Here is a 17211-nt window from a genome sequence, read left to right as displayed (position 1 = left end):
AGCTAAGTGGATCATCACAATAACATGTCTGTTCTCATGTAAAACTCCCTTTAGAAGGTTGTTATGGAGGCATTCATGTTGACTAACTGAAGACAGTTTCAACAAAAGTAAAATCTTGTCAAATATTTGAAAAAAGTTCACCAAAACTACTCTCAGCAAACATAAATTGAAAAGAATATATGCACTCACCATAATGTTCAGTCTGTGTTGTCAATCTTCATTCTTTCCTTATAAATGGGTTCGGATCCATTCTGTTGGATCTGACTTGGACGATGGTACAGCTCGCAGCCACCACATCTCTCAGGCTTCTCCCTTACCCACAATGTACCATGCCAATTACCTCAGATCTTATTTGCTGCTATATAGTGCAGAAAGATAAAGAGAATTATGGGAAGCCATATTGAGAGTCATATATACATATAAATGCACCTATTCAGAGGCCATATAAATGTTTATTCCCCCGGAAGTCAAGGACAGGGGTAGATGGGAGGGAGGGGAGGAAAGAATGAAGATCGACAACACAGATGGAACATTATGGTGAGTACATAACTTCTTTATCTGACGTTGTTAATCGTCATTCTTTTCCCATGAATGGGACAGCATCCTTTGCTACTTGAATCCAGGGCGGACTCAAGGTAGGATATTCCTGAGCACCATAGAACCAAATGATGCCCTACCTCTGGAGACCAGATCCAATTTGTGATGAGTGATAAAGGTATGAGGGTTAAGCCCAAATTGCTGCTGCACAAATGTCATCCATAGACATCCTACACTGGAAAATTGTGGAAGAAGCCACAGATCTAGTGGAGTGTGCTTTTAAAGGATGTCTGAGAGGAATGCCCAATTTATTACAGACAAAGGGGATGCAATTTGTCGACAACTTTGACAGAATAACTTTAGAAATTGATATACCCAATTTTGGTCCAGAGAAGGAAACAAGTAGTTGGTCTGCTTTTCTGATTTTTTTCCTGTTCTATGCAGACAGAAATGCAATTCTCTATGAACATCCAGTAAATGCAAGATATATTCTCCTTTGTTGGTAAATTTAGGAAAAAAACACTGGCAAATTAATAGAAATATTTATATTGGATTCTGACACCACCTTTAGAAGAAAGGATAGGTTGGGTACACAAGGTCACTCTATCTTTGTGAAAAACCAAGTAAGGAGGTTTAGAATATAGTGCTTGGATCTCAGAAACTCTTCTTGCAGAAGTGATGGCAACCAAGAAAATAGCCTTCCATGATAGATATTTAAGGTCACATGTAGCTGCTGGTTCAAAGGGAGGTTGTGTGAGAGACTGCAGGATTAAATGTAGGTTCCATGGAGGTGTAGGGTTTTTAAAAGGAGGCTTTAGCAGGACTTCCCCTTTTAAGAATGCCTTGCTCAGTTATGAGAAGCTATGGGTGCACCACTGAATCCTGTATAGTAATTTGAAATTGCTGCTAACTGTACCCTAATGGTTGAGGTATTAGCACTGTTTTGAAAAAGCTGAGCAAGGAATCTAAGATGTAATAAATACAGGCTGAAAAGGGGTCAAGTTTATGCTGCTGAGCTCAAAAGGCAAACCTTTTCCATTTACTTTAATAAGTTTTCCATGTAAAGGGTTTATGGGAAGGCAGAATTATACATTGGACAGGTGATGAGAGCATAGATTGTCTGGCTACTAAGGGAACTGGAGGAGCTAAGCAGCCAGCTTGAGGTTTGGTATGTCCAGGTCTGATATGCCCGTCGGGTAAGACAGAAGGTCCAGAGTCGGATCTAGGTTCCGTGGTGGTTGAACCAGGTGAGGCCATAGGAAGAGAAACTAAATTTGTCAAGGCCAATAGGGGCAATGAGGACCACTGTGCTCTTCAACCTGGCAGCTTTTTGCAGAAATTGTGGAATCAATGGGGTTGGTGGGAATGCATAAAGGAGACCAGGAGGCCAATTGTGAAGTAGAGTATCCCTCTGTGACTGTCCCCATGGGGGGAATTAAGGCAAAGTAGTTGCTGAACTTGCTGCTTAGGGGAGAGGCAAAAAGATTGCAGCATGGCTGGCCCAATTGATGGAAAATCTCTCCTGCCACCTACTCATTAAAAAAACACTCATGTGGAAGTAGTATGCACCCTGCTCAGTTTGTCTGCAATCACACTGGATCTCCCTAGAATGTGTGTCGCTTAAAGAAAGCGTTCTGAAGAGATCACCCACTGCCAGACCCTGAGCACTTCTAGACACAGTGGGTAAGATCTGGTTCCCAAAAATGTAAAAAGTATGCCGAGATTAAAAATAGATCAGTACAGTAACAAGTAACTACTAAGAAAAACAAAAAAGTACCGAAGCTAACACAGCTGAAGGTAAAACAATAAACTTTAATGCACACAAAAGAGAGTAAGCGCTTTCACGGTGTGCTCTCACCGCTTCATCAGACTGTTCTAAACTAGTAACAAATGCAGTTAAATACCATAAGTTAATTAGTCAATTAAAGCAGTGATAAAAGCATCAATTATCTAAAAGAAAAATGTCACAACAAGAAAGCAGGCAAATGAAACATATAAAAAAGATAAACAATATATATAAAAATATGTATAGAAAACAATCCTATACTCAGTGTTTGAGAGGTCTAGCTTTTAAAAAAAGGCTTAAGAGAGACAACTTCATTAAGACCTGGCATTTTATCAGCATTAAGAGACACAATCCATTTTTGCTCTGCAGATTCTGTGCGATTCCTAAGATCTCCCCCTCTTAAACTCTCAGGAATGATCTCTAGCACAAGGAATTTAAAATTATGTTCCTGTCCATGGCACATAATATGCTTAGCAAGGGCATTGGTGTCTTTCTTGTTTCTAATGTCTCTCTGATGTTCCAGCACCCTGTCTTTGAGTTGTCTGTTACTCATGCCTACATAAAAAGCATGGCAGAAAGTGCAGTAACTAAAATAAACAATGTTCTTAGTCCTGCAATCAGCATAAAAGTTTGTGTCTATTTTAAAGTGAATATTAGGGTGCATGTAAGTAGGACTAGACTGTATAAACTTGCAGGCTGTGCAATTCCTGCATTTAAAAGTGCCATGCCTCTCTGACTGCAAAACCTTGTTAAAAGTAGAAGTATTGTAGCACAGATGCCTTTTCAAGGATCTGTTATTTTTAAAAGAAAAGTATGGAACAGTATCTATGGCATTTCTTAATTCATCTACAGGATCCAAAATGTCCCAGTTCCTTTTGACAATATCACATATACTAACATCAGAAGAATATGTGAGAGGAAACCTAATCAATCCTGTCCTTTGTTTTGTAACTACGGCTTCAGTGTTAGGTGCAGTAGCGTAATAAGGCCTGCATTTGCCCCCTCTCTCCTTATACGCATCTGTAATACTACTATCAATATCATTTTCCTTGTAGCCTCTATCTAGAAAATCCATTTTCAAGGTCTCCAGGGCCTCGACAAGCTGTTCGTCATTATTATGGAGTCTCATGACCCTGTACACCTGCCCCTTAACAACATTTCGGGTAACATGCCTAGGATGCATGCTATCTCTATGGAACAGATTATTCTTTCTTGTGGGTTTCCTGTAAATACTAGTTACTAGGCTAGTCAAATCAGTTTTGTTCACATTAACATCAAGAAATTAAATTTCATCAAAAGAATATTTAAAAGTAAATCTTAAAAATTCTGTAGACTGATGTAGGAACTCTATAAACTGCATGAGACTCTCAACTGACCCCCTCCACAACAAAAAAATATCGTCAACAAATCTTACATACCATAAGATATGTTCAGAGAAGCCCTCAGCTTGAAATAATATGGCTCTCTCCCATTGTACCAACACAAGGTTGGCGTAGCTGTTGGCACAAGCTGTGCCCATTGCCATGCCAAACTTTTGTGCATAAAATTGATCTTCAAACAAAAAGACATTGTTTTCTAAAACCAATTCTAAAAGGGCACAAATTAAATTGATCTTGCCCTCAGTAAAACAATGGTTGACATGCATAAATTTCCTGACATTTTCTACACCCCAAGTATTGGGGATCACAGTAAAGAGTGACTCTACATCCATTGTCACTAAAAGATAATCAGCACTCAAATCAGAAGTAGCCATATATAATCTTTGTAAGAAGGTCCTAGTATCTTTTAGGACGGTGTCACAAGTGTCCAACAGAGAATGCAAACTCTTTTCAAGGTAAAAAAAAAGTGGCTCAGTTACCCAACCTTTCCCAGACACTACTGGGTGCATGGGTGGCAGTGTTAGATTTTTATGCACTTTGGGTAAGCCATAAATGATCGGTATAAGTGATTGCTGTACCTCAAAATATTTAAATAACTTATTATCGATCATACCCGTCATAAGCAGATCGAAAATAAGGAAGGAAACCTTCTCAGTCATACCATAAACAGCAGTTTTAGAAATACAGACATAAGTGGTGTTGTCACACAACAATTTATGCATTTGTGTTTGATATAAGTCCTTGTCTAACACAACAATTCCACCACCCTTATCTGCTGGTCTAATCTCTAAGGATTTCAAGTTCTTGAGTTCATTGAGGGCTGCATATTTATCATTATTAAGATTAAAGTATCTCTTCTTTCTATTAGATTCAAATTCTCTTCTTATTTGCTTCTCACAAGTCTGAACAAAGGTCTCTATCTTGGCATTGGGTGGTGGGATAAAAGTGCTGGGTTTTCTAAAGGAAGCAGCGTCAGCGTGAACAATGTCAGGTAGCATCGCTTTCAATGTAAGAGTCCAACCAAACAATCTAAGATCAGTTAAGACACTAGTTAGCTCGGCTTCTCAGGCAGGGACGAATGATAAACCTTTATTCAGCAATGCTAACTGTGCAGCAGTAAGCTGTACAGAGGAAATATTAAAAATTAAATTGTTTACCTCCTTTTCCATTGGCCTGCTAGGTTCACATTCATTTCTGTACTTGGGAGGTGATAGAGTCTGCCCTTCCTCCCTCGATTCTGTGACCTGTCCCTGATAGGAAAAAGGGCTCTGCAGTTGAAAAGAAGTGATAGCCCTAGGTCTGGCTCCAGTGCTAACATTAGTAGTGGAGTCACCATTATAGTCAGAATGGGACTTCCTTTTTTTATGAAGATGTATCAGGGGTGCTACCTCAGCAGTACTAAGGTGGTGTGATGACTCAGCTCCGCTTCTGGTCGATTGAGCCAGTTCTGTGGAGTTGGCATTCATGGCTCCTCCCATTAAAGATACAGGCTGATAAAATATCAAGTCTTAATGAAGTTGTCTCTCTTAAGCCTTTTTTAAAAGCTAGATATCTCAAACACTGAGTATAGGATTGTTTTCTATACATATTTTTTATATATTTTTTTATCTTTTTTATATGTTTCATTTGCCTGCTTTCTTGTTGTGCCATTTTTCTTTTAGATAATTGATGCTTTTATCACTGCTTTAATTGACTAATTAACTTATGGTATTTAACTGCATTTGTTACAAGTTTAGAACAGTCTGATGAAGCGGTGAGAGCACACCGTGAAAGCGCTTACTCTCTTTTGCGTGCATTAAAGTTTACTGTTGTCCCTTCAGCTGTGTTAGCTTTGGTACGTTTTTGTTTTTCTTAATAGTTACTTGTTACTGTACTTATCCATTTTTATTCTCAGCATACTTTTTACATTTTTGGATCTCTTGGTTGAGAATAAAGCATGGCAGAAGGCAATGATGTTTAACTGACTTTTAATCCTGCCAGGAAAGCTTCCTCTGTCAACATAGTGGCTAGTGATCGCCTTAACAACATTATGGAAATTGTATCTAACCCCCTCCTTGTTACTGATCTTACCTTGACTTCTACAGATGATTTGGATATAGACAAGACTTACCCACTTTTCATGAACAAATTTAAAGAACTGGAAAATAAGCTTTATAAATTTAAACGGCTGCAATGGCAGCAATTTCATCTGGAAGCATCTTTAAAGCATAAGGTTGTACCCAGGGGCCTAAGAATTCTCAATATGCCTAGTTATGGTAATGTATATCCAGACCTGCTGATGAAATGGCAGTCATTTAACTTGCAAACAAGCTCTGGCTACTTGGAACTTCTTATAGAATTCTTTCTTCCAGAAGAGAAAGAATTGCAATGTCATATCTCAGTTCTGCAGGATGAAATTTATAGTACCTTTCCTGCTGATATTATGGGGGACAAACTTGATAACAGGCTCTGGATTGCATTGCATAAGTGGAAATTCCTTAAGATTCCAAGAGCAGGCTAAGTTATTTCTTACACTTATTTCACTGAATTGCACTTCTGAAACACTTATAATTGTGCTATACAGTTGATCTACTATATTTTTGCACTGTTATAAAGCTTTTTTTATTGTTTCACTGTGTTTATGTACTGTTTTAAACTGTTTTAACATTACTTAACTGTAAACTGCTTTTTCATACTGAGAGTTGTATTTTCTGTTTGTGAGTGCTCTATCCGAACTTTTCTGTGCATTTTTGTCAGTTAAAAGCATTCTCGAGTCTGCTCCTTGATCTGTTTAAAACTTTCATTTAGTGGCTACAGCTAGGAACTGTAATAGTGTGCATTACTATAATTGTTTTTTTTATTTAAATTACTAAATTGTAAACTGCTTTTTCATACTGGTAAGCAAAACAAAATGGAAAATCAGTGCAGAAAAACAGCCAGTAAACAAACCAAAAGCACTGAGTAGAGGAAGAGTCGAGCACCGGGCAGCTGAGATATAGAACCAAGTTTATTGTAGGTCACAAAATCCACAAAACGTTTTGTGGATTTTGTGACCTACAATAAACTTGGTTCTATATCTCAGCTGCCCGGTGCTCGACTCTTCCTCTACTCAGTGCTTTTGGTTTGTTTACTGGCTGCTTTTTCATACTGAGACTTGGATTTTCTCTTTGTGGGTGTTCCTTCTATTCTTTTAAAGTGAGGTTTCTGTGTTCTGCTCAGGTGGCATAATCTTGATAGAGGCCTGCTGTGTAGGCTGGAAGTTTTGTTTGTGTTTCTGGCAGCCATTTTCTGCTGATTGTCTTCATTATTATTGAGACTAACAAGGCCTCCTGACCTTCTGTAGTACGAGTGATTGGGTAATAGCAGGGGCTGAGTAGTAATTTGATCTTCCAACTCTTCCATTCTTACTGCTATATAAACACTGTGTCTTATAAAGGTTCTGCTTGTATTGTCAGGCTCTGGATTGCATTGCATAAGTGGAAATTCCTTAAGATTCCAAGAGTAGGGTAAGTTATTTCTTACACTTATTTCACTGAATTGCACTTCTGAAATGCTTATAATTGTGCTATACAGTTGATCTACTATATGTTTGCACTGTTATAAAGCTTTTTTTATTGTTTCACTGCATTTATGTACTGTTTTAAACTGTTTTAACATTACTTAACTGTAAACTGCTTTTCATACTGAGAGTTGTATTGTCTGTTTGTGAGTGCTCTATCCGAACTTTTCTGTGCATTTTTGTCGGTTAAAAGCATTCTCGAGTCTGCTCCTTGATCTGTTTAAAACTTTCATTTAGTGGCTACAGCTAGGAACTGTAATAGTGTGCATTACTATAATTGTTTTTTATTTAAATTACTAAATTGTAAACTGCTTTTTCATACTGAGACTTGGATTTTCTCTTTGTGGGTGTTCTTTCTATGCTTTTCAGGTGAGGTTTCTGTGTTCTGCTCAGGTGGCATAATCTTGATATAGGCCTGTTGTGTAGGCTGGAAGTTTTGTTTGTGTTTCTGGCAGCCATTTTCTGCTGATTGTCTTCATTATTATTGAGACTAACAAGGCCTCCTGACCTTCTGTAGTACAAGTGATTGGGTAATAGCAGGGGCTGAGTAGTAATCTGATCTTCCAACTCTTCCATTCTTACTGCTATATAAACCCTGTGTCTTATATAGGTTCTGCTTGTATTGTCAGGCTCTAGATTGCATTGCATAAGTGGAAATTCCTTAAGATTCCAAGAGTAGGCTAAGTTATTTCTTACACTTATGTCACTGAATTGCACTTCTGAAACGCTTATAATTGTGCTATACAGTTGATCTACTATATTTTTGCACCGTTATAAAGCTTTTTATATTGTTTCACTGCATTTATGTACTGTTTTAAACTGTTTTAACATTACTTAACTGTAAACTGCTTTTTCATACTGAGAGTTGTATTTTCTGTTTGTGAGTGCTCTATCCGAACTTTTCTGTGCATTTTTGTCTGTTAAAAGCATTCTCGAGTCTGCTCCTTGATCTGTTTAAAACTTTCATTTAGTGGCTACAGCTAGGAACTGTAATAGTGTGCATTACTATAATTGTTTTTTTATTTAAATTACTAAATTGTAAACTGCTTTTTCATATTGAGACTTCGATTTTCTCTTTGTGGGTGTTCCTTCTATGCTTTTAAAGTGAGGTTTCTGTGTTCTGCTCAGGTGGCATAATCTTGATAGAGGCCTGTTGTGTAGGCTGGAAGTTTTGTTTGTGTTTCTGGCAGCCATTTTCTGCTGATTGTCGTCATTATTATTGAGACTAACAAGGCCTCCTGACCTTCTGTAGTACGAGTGATTGGGTAATAGCAGGGGATGAGTAGTAATCTGATCTTTCAACTCTTCCATTCTTACTGCTATATAAACCCTGTGTCTTATTAAAGGTTCTGCTTGTATTGTCAGGCTCTGGACTGCATTGCATCAATGGAAATTCCTTAAGATTCCAAGAGTAGGCTAAGTTATTTCTTACACTTATTTCACTGAATTGCACTTCTGAAATGCTTATAATTGTGCTATACAGTTGATCTACTATATTTTTACACTGTTATAAAGCTTTTTTTATTGTTTCACTGCATTTATGTACTGTTTTAAATGGTTTTAACATTACTTAACTGTAAACTGCTTTTTCATACTGAGAGTTGTATTTTCTGTTTGTGAGTGCTCTATCCGAACTTTTCTGTGCATTTTTGTCTGTTAAAAGCATTCTCGAGTCTGCTCCTTGATCTGTTTAAAACTTTCATTTAGTGGCTACAGCTAGGAACTGTAATAGTGTGCATTACTATAATTGTTTTTTTTATTTAAATTACTAAATTGTAAACTGCTTTTTCATACTGAGACTTGGATTTTCTCTTTGTGGGTGTTCTTTCTATGCTTTTAAAGTGAGGTTTCTGTGTTCTGCTCAGATGGCATAATCTTGACAGAGGCCTGTTGTGTAGGCTGGAAGTTTTGTTTGTGTTTCTGGCAGCCAATTTCTGTTGATTGTCTTCATTATTATTGAGACTAACAAGGCCTCCTGACCTTCTGTAGCACGAGTGTTGGGTAATAGCAGGGGCTGAGTAGTAATCTGATCTTCCAGCTCTTCCATTCTTACTGCTGTAAAAACCCTGTGTCTTATAAAGGTTCTGCTTGTATTGTCAGGCTCTCGATTGCATTGTATAAGTGGAAATTCCTTAAGATTCCAAGAGCAGGCAAAGTTATTTCTTACACTTATTTCACTGAATTGCACTTCTGAAACGCTTATAATTGTGCTATACAGTTGATCTAATACATTTTTGCATTGTTATAAAGCTTTTTATATTGTTTCACTGCATTTATGTACTGTTTTAAACTGTTTTAACATTATTTAACTGTAAACTGCTTTTTCATACTGAGAGTTGTATTTTCTGTTTGTGAGTGCTCTATCCGAACTTTTCTGTGCATTTTTGTCTGTTAAAAGCATTCTGGAGTCTGCTCCTTGATCTGTTTAAAACTTTCATTTAGTGGCTACAGCTGGGAACTGTAATTTTTTCCCACCCACCCACCTGTTCTTATACTTGGTGGCTTTGCAGTTGCCCGCCCATACTGTATATTTGATCTGTGACACTCCTCCCAGTCTAGTGTCATTAGTTCACTCAATCTAATAGAGAACATTTGTGAAGGCCAACCCACTCAGATTCTTAACGTTGAATTAACTTCTGTTCCAGCTTTCTCCATTTCCACTTTACTGGAAAAAAAATTCTAAGCTTGCTTCCCCCCTTTCCTGTGGCAGGTCAGATACGGATTTGCTGTGTCCAGGACTGTTTGTGAGCTCCTAAGCCCCCACTTAACTGGGGTTAAACTATTCCTGGAGCCATAAAGTCTGTTTTTCAAAATTTCCCTTGCAACTAGCCAGCTTTTTAGTTTTAGCACTCATATGTTTCTTTGCTCTCAGCACTTGTTCAGAACTCATTGTAAGCACTAAATAAGTTACAAATTACTACAGCACTCAACTTTCCTCACTTGTCTAGAGGAAAACAGTTTTTAGTACTTAATAAATAAGCACCTATTCAGGCATGTCTAAAGGTCAGCTCCCAGTGTTTTCTCCTGTCTACCTGATGAATCTGGGCATCTTGGGACAATGCAGCAATTGCCTCATGTACACAGACAACCCTCTCCTCCTACCACCCAACACTATGACCTGTGAGAGATGCACTTATATAGCCAAACTGGAAGCAAAGCTCTCTTTACCAAAGACTGGTCTAGACAGTCAAGAGGAGAAGGTAAACACTTGCACCGCACCACACTCATCACATAGTCCCTCAAAACCTACACCAACAAAACACACACACAGAACCACAAAACACACACCTACATTCGCGGAGGCTCTCAGTACTAATCTGCCCAAATAACAGAGACCTCCAAAGCAGAAATGCAAGCAACTTCCACCCCCCCAAATGACACATAGCCCACATACTCAGTGTGCCACTCAACTACAGCCCATAAGGCATAACGTACCCAACACTCTAGTCATAGGTGACTCTATAGTCAGGCACACTGATGTTCCACTCACCAGGCTAAACAAGGAAAAAGTTACTGTCAGCTGCCTGTCAGGTGCCAGGATCCACCACATAACGCACGCACTCAGGTCACTCCACAACAAGTACAAATATGACTCTGTCATTGCCCATGTTGGTGTAAATGACCTGAGACGTACATCCCTGGACTACATGAAAAGAGACGTGGAGGAGCTCTCTGATCTTGTAGCCCAGGCTGATATGACCCTAGCCCTGAGTAGCATCCTGCAATCACCCAGAATGACACCACAGTACAAGGACAAAATGATTGACTTTAACAAATGGCTAAGCTTCTGGTGTCATTCTAACGGAATCCAGTATCTGTCTGCCTGGGATGACATGATCGACAGACCACGCTGCTTTGCCAGAGATGGCCTGCACCTGTCGCCCTTGGGATTCCGGATACTGGCAAAGGCTCTTGCCACCCCTATAGTGCCTATTTTAGGCAAGGTTCAAATGACAAATTCACCATCGTAACAGGTGCAAGCAAGCAAAATCTGAGGGTAATGCTACTCAATGCTAGAAGTCTAAACCTCAAAATGCACTCACTCGAGGCACTCCTTAAAATGGAGAACATTGACATCTGTGCAGTGACAGAGACCTGGTTCAAAGCTCCAGAGAGCACCCCTGCATTACCAGGCTATAATTCATACCACACCTTTCGGTCACCAAACCCAGACCGAAACACTAAAGGTGGAGGCATGTCCATATTCATTAAGGATATCCACACCTCCAGGCTAGTTGCTCAGCATAATGCATCTGAGATTATCCAAGTTCAACTAACTCTGGGCAAAACTGCAATCCAGATTGTAGCTTGCTACAGACCCCCCACCATGCCCCAGGATTCCCACTCCTCTTTTCTTGATACACTGGAAAATATTAAGGTACAACCCAACACTCTAATAATGGGTGATTTCAACTACCCCACCATTAACTGGGAAAACTACTCGTGTACCAACTCTTTTGCTCAACGTTTTCTGGAAATCATCAATTCCAATGCTTTGGATCAACGTATCCACATCCCCACCAGAGGCAGCAATATCCTAGACCTGGTCATCACCAACATGGGTGACCGGTGTTCCACACCAGAGGTCAGCTCCTCGTTGGTCAGATCCAACCACAAGCTAAGCACCCTAGACATCCACATCCCGCTCCCACCCCCCATTAGGAAAACAACCGTAAAAAATTTCTCCAAATCCAACTTCATGCTTCTCAAGACAGAAATGGTAAACTTCATGACAACCATGCAGATGGACAATAGAGGTACGACTGCTGAATCCTACACAAATGCACTTAATAAGCACTTACATGAGTGCATGGATTGTGCTATCCCTAACAGAACCAAGATGCTATCCTCCAAAAAAAGGAAGCCAATCTGATGGTCTTCTGCCATAAACAAACTCTACAACAGAAGAAAGAAACTGTTGCAAAAAAAGAGTAAAATCCCACGATTGGAGGAACTCCCTGGTCAGCCTCAGTAAGAAGCTGAGATCCCTCATAAAATCTTCCAAAGCTAGTTATGAAAACAAAATTGCCACTGATTCTAAAGACAACCACAAAGCATTCTATAGCTATGTCCAAAATCTCAATGGCAACACTCAGATCTGCTCTGAGTTACAGCACAATGACACTAAATATACAGAACCAACTGATATTGCCAACATCCTTGCAGATAGGTTCAGTGCTAACTTTACCCCCCTCTCACCCCCTAAAGGGCACATCTTTATACCGGAAGAATGCAAAGTTCCTGTAATCACGGCTGCACAGGTAAAAACTTCACTCTCCAAAGCCAAGAACACAGCATCCATGGGACCTGACAACATCCCAGGCTGCCTTCTACATGAACTACAGAATGAACTGGCACCCCACCTAAGTACCATGTTCAATCATAGCCTCACCTCAGGCTTTGTGCCCATTGAATGGCGCACCGCGACAGTTATCCCACTCCACAAAGGGGGGGCCACAACAGACCTGGGAACTACCGCCCCATTAGCCTGATGAGCCTCGTTTGCAAGGCCATGGAACGTATCATCATGGAACTCATAAACAAAGACATTGGAGATCTCTAAACCCTGGACCCCACACAGTTTGGGTTTGTAAAAGGCAGATCATGTCTCCTAAACCTGATAGACTTCTTTGAAGTAGTCACCAAAGCCAAAGATGAGGATAAGGTGGTTCACACAGCCTATCTAGATCTCGCCAAGGCATTCAACACCATCCCCCACTGTGGAATTATAGATAAACTCACTAAACTAGGTATAAATCCCTATGTCACAAGATGGGTTGCCAACTGGCTTACTGAAAGAACCCACACTGTGAATGTAGCAGACTCCAAATCAGACTTCAGACCAGTGACAAGTAGAGTACCACAGGGTTCAGTCCTGGGTCCTCTCCTGTTTATTATCTACTTCTCTGAAGTACAGGCTAACACAGAAGGTCTTTGGCTAACTAAATTTGCAGATGACTGCAAACTAGGAGCCATAATTGAAACTCCTAATGATGTGGACATCCTACAAAAGGGCCTCACTGAGACAGATGCCTGTTGTCAAAGACATGGTCTCAAGCTCAATGCCAAAAAGTGCATTGTCATCCCCTTTTGTAAAAATTCTGTTCCCATGAACTACCACATAGGCGGTAGTCTACTTAACACCGAAAGTGTGATAAGAGACCTTGGGACACAGGTGGACAGTAGTCTCTCCTTTGATAATCACATCACCAAAGTGGTCAGGAAATCCTTCTACATGGCACACCTCATCACAAAAGGTTTCTCATCAAGAAAAAGAGAGGTCATTGTTCCCCTCTACTCATCACTCATTAGACCCATTATAGAGTATAACGCCCCTTTTGGTATGTACCTCACAAGACATCTACAACAACTGGAAAGGCTGCAAAAGTACTTCACAAAGAGGATTACTGGCCTCAAACAGATGCCTTATGCAGACCGTCTCAAAAAACTCCAGCTTTACTCCATCGCATATCGCCTACTCAGAGGCGATCTCTGCCTAAAATACAAAGCTATGTCAAACCCAGAGCTGTTGTATATGCTCCACTTAAAGAAATCCCAATCCCTCCATGCTACACGCTCTAGGGACCTAAACCTTGTCACCACAATAAACATAACATGCTGGAGGGATAGATTCCTGTCCCAGAGACTTCCCATACTCTGGAACAGACTACCTATCTATGTCAAACAGAGCTCCACATTAGCACTCTTCAAGAAAAATCTTGATGATTGGATGGGTAATAAGAAATTCACCCCGGGGATCACTTCTGTGGTTCTGCCTGATAGGGGCACAGGAAAATAATTTTCTTGGGTGGCGAAAGCCAGGGTACATTTTTGGCTAGGCTTGTATAGGCCCTAGGGCCAATAGCCTAGTACCTACCTATGAACCTCTATGACAATTCCTGGCTTATGAGAAGAGGTTACAGTCCACTAAAATAAAGAAATTGCAATGCGACATCAAGGATTTTACTACTGGAGTGGTCTTTGCATGGGGTAGAAGTAACCCCCCACCAGCCATGAACTCGGAAGATGCACCACAAACATCAGATCCTTTGTGTGAAACTACCAGGGAATCTCTGAATCAGCCTGTATCTTTAATGGGAGGAGCCGCGAATGCCAACTCCACAGAACTGGCTCAGACGACCAGAAGTGGAGCGGAGTCATCACACCACCTTAGTACTGCTGAGGTAGCACCCCTGATACATCTTCATAAAAAAAAGAAGTCCCATTCTGACGATAATGGTGACTCCATTACTAATATTAACACTGGAGCCAGACCTAGGGCTATCACTTCTTTTCAATTGCAGAGCCCTTTTCCTATCAGGGAGAGGTCACAGAATCGAGGGAGGAAGGGCAGACTCTATCGCCTCCCAAGTACAGAAATGAATGTGAACCTAACAGGCCAATGGAAAAGGAGGTAAACAGTTTAGATTTTAATATTTTCTCTGTACAGCTTACTGCTGCACAGTTAGCATTGCTGAACAAAGGTTTATCATTCGTCCCTGCCAGAGAAGCCGAGCTAACTAGTGTCTTAACTGATCTTAGATTGTTTGGTAGGACTCTTACATTGAAAGCGATGCTACCTGACATTGTTAACACTGACACTGCTTCCTTTAGAAAATCCAGCACGTTTATCCCACCACCCAATGCCAAGACAGAGATCTTTATTCAGACTTGTGAGAAGCAAATAAGAAGAGAATTTGAATCTAATAGAAAGAAGAGATACTTTAATCTTAATAATGATGAATATGCAGCCCTCAATGAACTCAAGAACTTGAAATCCTTAGAGATTAGACCAGCAGATAAGGGTCATGGAATTGTTGTGTTAGACAAGGACTTATATCAAACACAAATGCATAAATTCTTGTATGATGACACCACTTATGTCTGTATTTCTAAAACTGCTGTTTATGGTATTTTTGAGAAGGTTTCTTTCTTTATTTTCGATCTGCTTATGACGGGTATGATCGATAATAAGTTGTTTAACTATTTTGAGGTACAGCAACCACTTATACCAATCATTTATGGCTTACCCAAAGTGCATAAAAATCTAACACTGCCACCCATGCGCCCGATAGTGTCCGGGAAAGGTTGGGTAACTGAGCCACTTTCTATTTACCTTGAAAAGAATTTGCATTCTCTGTTGGACACTTGTGACACCATCCTAAAAGATACTAGGACCTTCTTACAAAGATTATATATGGCTACTTCTGATTTGAGTGCTGATTATCTTTTAGTGACAATGGATGTAGAGTCACTCTTTACTGTGATCCCCAATACTTGGGGTATAGAAAATGTCAGGAAATTTATGCATGTCAACCATTGTTTTACTGAGGACAAGATCAATTTAATTTGTGCCCTTTTAGAATTGGTTTTAGAAAACAATGTCTTTTGTTTGAAGATCAATTTTATGCACAAAAGGTTGGCTTGGCAATGGGTACAGCTTGTGCCAACAGTTACGCCAACCTTGTGTTGGTACAATGGGAGAGAGACATATTATTTCAAGCTGAGGGCTTCTCTGAACATATCTTATGGTATGTAAGATTTGTTGATGATATTTTTTTGTTGTGGAGGGGGTCAGTTTGGAGTCTCACGCAGTTTAAAGTGTTCCTACATCAGTCTACAGATTTTTTAAGATTTACTTTTAAATATTCTTTTGATGAAATTGAATTTCTTGATGTTAAGGTGAACAAAACTGATTTGACTAGCCTAGTAACTAGTAGGAAACCCACAAGAAAGAATAATCTGCTCCATAGAGGTAGCATGCATCCTAGGCATGTTACCAGAAATGTTGTTAAGGGGCAGGTGTACAGGGTCATGAGACTCCATAACAATGACGAACAGCTTGTCGAGGCCCTGGAGACCTTGAAAATGGATTTTCTAGATAGAGGCTACAAGGAAAAGGATATTGACAGTTGTATTACTGATGCGTATAAGGAGAGAGGGGAAAATGCAGGCCTTATTACGCTGCTGCACTTAACACTGAAGCCATAGTTACAGAACAAAGGACAGGACTGATTAGTTTTCCTCTCACATATTCTTCTGATGTTAGTAGTATATGTGATATTGTCAAAAGGAACTGGGGCATTTTGGATACTGTAGATGAATTAAGAAATGCCATAGATACTGTTCCATACTTTTCTTTTAAAAATAACAGATCCTTGAAAAGGCATCTGTGCTACAATACTTCTACTTTTAATAAGGTTTTACTGTCAGAGGGGCATGGCACTTTTAAATGCAGGAATTGCACAGCCTGCAAGTTTATACACTCTAGTCCTACTTACATGCACCCTAATATGCACTTTAAAATAGACACAAACTTTTATGCTGATTGCAGGACTAAGAACATTGTTTATTTCAGTTATTGCACTTTCTGCCATGCTTTTTATGTAGGCATGAGTAACAGACAACTCAAAGACAGGATGCTGGAACATCAGAGAGACATTAGAAACAAGCGAGACACCAATGCCCCTGCTAAGCATATTATGTGCCATGGACAGGAACATAATTTTAAATTCCTTGTGCTAGAGATCATTCCTGAGAGTTTAAGAGGGGGCGATCTTAGGAATCGCACAGAATCTGCAGAGCAAAAATGAATTCTGTCTCTTAATGCTGATAAAATACCAGGTCTTAATGAAGTTGTCTCTCTTAAGCCTTTTTCAAAAGCTAGACCTCTCAAACACTGAGTATACGATTGTTTTCTATACATATTTTTTATATTTATTTTTTCTTTTTTATATGTTTCATTTGCCTGCTTTCTTGTTGTGACATTTTTTTTAGATAATTGATGTTTTTATCACTGCTTTAATTGACTAACTTATGGTATTTAACTGCATTTGTTACTAGTTTAGAACAGTCTGATGAAGCGGTGAGAGCACACCGTGAAAGCGCTTACTCTCTTTTGTGTGCATTAAAGTTTATTGTTTTACCTTCAGCTGTGTTAGCTTCGGTACTTTTTTGTTTTTCTTACAAGA

At 39.6% G+C, this 17211-nt stretch overlaps 1 protein-coding gene across 1 annotated transcript in view; it reads right to left on the bottom strand.

The window, feature by feature from the left end:
* LOC122797233 (tubulin delta chain-like) overlaps window positions 1-17211 on the bottom strand; it is a 790352-nt gene that overhangs the window by 482836 nt on the left and 290305 nt on the right. The gene's annotated exons all lie outside the window — the stretch shown is intronic.

This window comes from Protopterus annectens, chromosome 3.part0 (assembly GCF_019279795.1).
Source record: "Protopterus annectens isolate FY-2018-M chromosome 3.part0, PAN1.0, whole genome shotgun sequence".
NCBI lineage: Eukaryota > Metazoa > Chordata > Ceratodontiformes > Protopteridae > Protopterus > Protopterus annectens.
Note: the sequence above shows the minus strand (reverse complement) of the source record. Positions and strands in the feature narration are given on the sequence as shown.